The sequence below is a fragment of the Arachis hypogaea genome, chromosome 5 (assembly GCF_003086295.3).
Source record: "Arachis hypogaea cultivar Tifrunner chromosome 5, arahy.Tifrunner.gnm2.J5K5, whole genome shotgun sequence".
NCBI classification, from domain to species: domain Eukaryota; kingdom Viridiplantae; phylum Streptophyta; class Magnoliopsida; order Fabales; family Fabaceae; genus Arachis; species Arachis hypogaea.
In genome coordinates this window covers 64,537,654-64,543,582 of record NC_092040.1, presented here as the reverse complement: position 1 = coordinate 64,543,582, position 5,929 = coordinate 64,537,654, and positions in this window count along the sequence as shown.

Genomic DNA, 5,929 nt, shown 5'->3' with positions numbered 1-5,929 from the left:
TTTCCCAATGGTATAGCTTTAGACGATGACCATTAACCTTGAAGATTGTGGGGCTAGAAGGATGACGCAAGCGATACACCCCATACGGCTGCACCTTCTCTACTCTATAGGGTCCTTCCCATCTTGATCTAAATTTTACGGGCATCAACCTCAATCTAGAGTTGTAGAGAAGGACAAGCTCTCTGACTCTAAATTCTCTTTTTCGGATGTTTTTGTCATACACCACTTTCATTTTCTCTTTGTAGAGTCTAGAACTCTCATAAGCTTATAATCTCAAACACTCCAATTCTAGTAACTGTAGCTTTCTTTCACTTCCGCCCCCCAAACTTGAGTTGTACTATTTGACGACCCAATACGCCTTGTGCTATATCTCCACCAGTAAATGGCAAGCCTTTCCATAGACCAACCGAAACAGGCTCATGCTAATTGGCATCTTGTAAGCCGTTCGGTAGGCCCATAGCGCATCAGTGAGCTTAGCACTCCAATCCTTCTGATGAGGTTTCACAATTTTCTCCAAGATGCGCTTGATCTCCCAGTAGGAAACCTCGGCTTGGCCATTCGTTTGGGGATGGTAGGCCGTGGCCACTTTGTGAATGATGCCAAACTTCTTTATTAGCCCTGTCATTCTCTTGTTGCAAAAATGTGAGCCTTGATCACTCACGATTGCTCGTGGTGATCTAAAGCGACAAATTATATTATTCCGAACAAAAGAAAGAACCACATTAGCATAATCCTTCCGGGTGGGTATCGCTTCCACCCATTTGGACATATAGTCAACAGCTAGTAGAATATAGAGAAAATTATTAGAGTTTGGGAAAGGCCCCATGAAGTCAATGCCCCACACATCAAAGATCTCACAAAACAATATAGTTTGTTGGGGTATCTTGTAACAACCCCGTTTTTCGAGTACGCGAGATCTTTTATGAAGGCACGGATTTCTCTGGAAGATCAGTAAAGGGAACACCTCTGATATATCATCAAGCATCTCAATCATCATTGTCATTATGTCATCTTTAAGCTAGAACCTCTTTTGAGATAAGCTCAACAACGTAATCATGAATAACCTATATTTTGAACCGTATCGATTAGGAGTTTTGATTCTAGTTTTGGTAAATAGTCACTGTTTGATGAACCGGACACGATTCATGAGAGAAGAGAGATAATAGAATAATATTATCATTAAATTAGTATTAGAAGATGCTTGAATGATATTATAAGGTTACCTGGTATGTTTTTGTTAAAAACAGAAAATTGGTTTAACTGGTGTTCCGAGGGCTACCTGAAACTGTAGGTCGATCTCGGACGAGATCTTTTGTGCTGATCGAATATGACGGGTCCGGCTTGTGTGTGGTGGCCGGAGCTGTCGTGTCTGACTTGTTGGACTGGCAATGCTGCTGATCCTTTGTCACCGGAGGTTGGTGGTACCTGCAGGGGACTCTGATGCTTAAGTTAGCAAGGGTATTAAATAGGTTTTTAGTAGAATCAGAGTATGAGTTATACCTGGGTGCTCCAGTATATTTATAATAGCGTAGAGTGACCTTCTTTGATAAGATAAGTTAGTTATTGATGAGCGGATATTTTATACGCTTTTTGGGGGTAATTTCATGTAGATTTTAGCATGTTTTAATTAGTTTTTAGTAGAATAATATTAGTTTTTAGGCAAAAATCATATTTCTGGACTTTACTATGAGTTTGTGTGTTTTTCTGTGATTTCAGGTATTTTCTGGCTGAAATTGAGGGAGCTGAGCAAAAATCTGAGTTAGGCTGAAAAAGGACTGCTAATGCTGATGGATCCTGACCTCCCTGCACTCGAAATGAATTTTCTGGAGCTACAAGTGTCCAATTGGCGCGCTCTCAACGGCGTTGGAAAGTAGACATCCAGGGCTTTCCAGCAATATATAATAGTCCATACTTTGCGCGAAGATAGACGACGTAACTTGGCGTTGAACGCCAAGTACATGCTGCTGTCTGGAGTTAAACGCCAGAAAAACGTCATAATCCAGAGTTGAACGCCCAAAACACGTTATAACTTGGAGTTCAACTCCAAGAAAGGCCTCAACTCGTGGATAGCTTTAAATGTGTGGTTGTCAGGCACACGTTCATAGGTGAGAATGATGATGAATGTCACGGATCATCACATTCATCAAGTTGAGAAACAAGTGATATCTTAGAACAAGAATAAGCCGAATTGAATAGAAGAACAATAGTAATTGCATTGATACTCGAGGTACAGCAGAGCTCCACACCTTAATCTATGGTGTGTAGAAACTCCACCGTTGAAAATACATAAGAACAAGGTCTAGGCATGGCCGTGAGGCCAGCCCCATGATCTAAGATAGCATAAGACTGATCAAAGATAGCTACCAAGATGAAAATACAATAGTAAAAGGTCTTATTTATAGAGAACTAGTAGCTTAGGGTTTACAGAAATGAGTAAATGACATAAAAATCCACTTCCGGACACACTTGGTGTGTGCTTGGGCTGAGCATTAAAGCTTCTATGTGTAGAGACTTTTCTTGGAGTTAATCGTCAGCTTTTGTGCCAGTTTGGGCGTTTAACTCCCATTCTTGTGCCAGTTCCGGCGTTTAACGCCAAAATTCTTGAGCTGACTTGGAACGCCTGTTTGGGCCATCAAATCTCGGGCAAAGTACTGACTATTATACATTGCTAGAAAGCTTAGGATGTCTACTTTCCAACGCAATTAATAGCGCGCCAATTTCTGTAGCTCCAGAAATTCCACTTTGAGTGCAGGGAGGTCAGAATCCAACAGCATCTGCAGTCCTTTTCAGCTTCTAAATCAGATTTTTGCTCAGGTTCCTCAATTTTAGCCAGAAAATACCTGAAATCACAGAAAAAAAATACAAACTCATAGTAAAGTCCAGAAAAGTGAATTTTAACTAAAAACTAATAAAAATATAATAAAAACTAACTAAAACATACTAAAAACATACTAAAAACAAAGCCAAAAAGTATATAAATTATCCGCTCATCACACAACACCAAACTTAAATTGTTGCTTGTCCCCAAGCAACTGAAAATCAAATAAGATAAAAAGAAGAGAATATGCAATGAATTCCAAAAACATCTATGGAGATCAGTATTAATTAGATGGGCTTTTAGCTTTTTGCCTCTGAACTCTTTTGGCATCTCACTCTATCCTTTGAAATTCAGAATGATTGGCTTCTATAGGAACTCAGAATCCAGATATTATTATTGATTCTCCTAGTTAAGTATGCTGATTCTTGAACATAGCTACTTTATGAGTCTTGGTCGTGGCCCAAAGCACTCTGTCTTCCAATATTACCACCGGATACATACATGCCACACACACATAACTGGGTGAACCTTTTCAGATTGTGACTCAGCTTTGCTAGAGTCCCCAATTAGAGGTGTCCAGGGTTCTTAAGCACACTCTTTTTTTGCCTTGGATCACGACTTTATTTTTACCCTTGCATTTTTCTCTCTCTTTTTTTAGTATTCCTTGCTTTTTCTTGCTTCAAGAATCATTTTTATGATTTTTCAGATCCTCAGTAACATGTCTCCTTTTTTTTCATCATTCTTTCAAGAGCCAACATTCATGAACAACAAATTCAAAAGACATATGCACTGTTCAAGCATACATTCAGAAGTCAAAGTATTGCCACCACATCAAAATAATTAATCTGTTATAAAATTCAAAATTCATGCAATTCTTCTCTTTTTTAATTAAGAACATTTTTCATTTAAGAAAGGTGATGGATTCATAGGACATTCATAACTTTAAGGCATAGACACTAAGACACTAATGATCATAAGACACAAACATAAAGCATAATTTTCGAAAAAAACAGAAAAATAAAGAACAAGGAGATTAAAGAACGGGTCCACCTTAGTGATGGCGGCTTGTTCCTCCTCTTGAAGATCTTATGGAGTGCTTGAGCTCCTCAATGTCTCTTCCTTGCCTTTGTTGCTCCTCTCTCATGATTCTTTGATCTTCTCTAATTTCATGGAGGAGGATGGAATGTTCTTGGTGCTCTACCCTTAGTTGTCCCATGTTGGAACTCAATTCTCCTAGGGAGGTGTTGATTTGCTCCCAATAGTTTTGTGGAGGAAAGTGCATCCCTTGAGGCATCTCAGGAATTTCATGATGAGGAATTTCCTCATGTCCATGAGTGGGATCTCTTGTTTGCTCCATCATCTTTTTAGTGATGGGCTTGTCCTCATCAATGAGGATGTCTCCCTCTATGCTAATTCCAACTGAATTACAGAGGTGACAAATAAAATGAGGGAAGGCTAACCTTGCCAAGGTAGAAGACTTGTCTGCCACCTTATAATGTTCTTGGGATATAACCTCATGAACTTCTACTTCCTCTCCAATCATGATGCTATGAATCATGATAGCCCGGTCTATAGTAACTTCGGACCGGTTGTTAGTGGGAATGATTGAGCGTTGGATAAACTCCAACCATCCCCTAGCCACGGGCTTGAGGTCATGCCTTCTCAGTTGAACCGGCTTCTCTTTTGAATCTCTCTTCCATTGAGCGCCCTCTTCACAAATGTCTATGAGAACTTGGTCCAACCTTTGATCAAAGTTGATCCTTCTAGTGTAAGGGTGTTCATCTCCTTGCATAATGGGCAAGTTGAATGCCAACCTTACATTTTCCAGACTAAAATCTAAGCATTTCCCCCGAACCATTGTAAGCCAATTCTTTGGGTCCGGGTTCACACTTTGATCATAGTTCTTGGTGATCCATACATTGGCATAGAACTCTTGAACCATTAAGATTCTGACTTGTTGAATGGGGTTGGTAAGAACTTCCCAACCTCTTCTTTGGATCTCATGTCGGATCTCCAGATATTCACTCTTTTTGAGTTTGAAAGGGACCTCGGGGATCACCTTCTTCATGGCCACGACTTCATAGAAGTGGTATTGATGCACCCTTGAGATGAATCTCTCCATCTCCCATGACTCGGAGATGGAAGCTTTTGCCTTCCCTTTCCTCTTTCTAGAGGTTTCTCCGGCCTTAGATGCCATAAATGGTTATGGAAAAACAAAAAGCAATGCTTTTACCACACCAAACTTAGAAGGTTTGCTCGTCCTCGAGCAAAGGAAGAAAGAAGAGAGTAGAGAAAGAAGAAATAGAGGAGATGGAGGTGGCTTTGTTTTTCGGCCAAGGGGGAGAAGTAGTGTGTAGGTTGTGTGAAAATGAAAGAGTGAAGATGGGTTTATATAGGAGTGGAAAGGGGGTGTATGGTTCAGCCATTATGAGTGGTGAAGAGAATGGTGGGATTTGATAGGTGAGGGGTGGTGCACGAAATTGCAATAACACTTTTTGCAATCCGCACAACTAACCAGCAAGTGCACTGGGTCGTCCAAGTAATACCTTACGTGAGTAAGGGTCGAATCCCACGGAGATTGTTGGATTGAAGCAAGCTATGTTTATTTTATAAATCTTAGTCAGGATACCAATAGGGTTCTTTAGCCTTGTATAAAGTAAAAAGGGCATAAAATAAATAGTTGTTACTTTAATAATGGAGAATATGTTGGAGTTTTTGAGATGCTTTGTCCTCTGAATTTCAACTTTTCCTTGAAATCCTTTTCCCACACACAAGGTTCCTTCCATGGCAAGCTCTATGTAGGGTGTCACCGTTGTCAATGGCTACTTCCCATCCTCTCAGTGAAAATGGTCCAAATGCTCTGTCACAGCACGGCTAATCATCTGTCGGTTCTCAATCAGGTTGGAATAGAATCCATTGATTCTTTTGCGTCTGTCACTAACGCCCAGCCTTCAGGAGTTTGAAGCTCATCACAGTCATTCAATCCCAGAATCCTACTCGGAATACCACAGACAAGGTTTAGACCTTCCGGATTCTCATGAATGCCGCCATCAATCCGGCTTATACCACGAAGATTCTGATTAAGGAATCTAAGAGATACTCATTCAATCT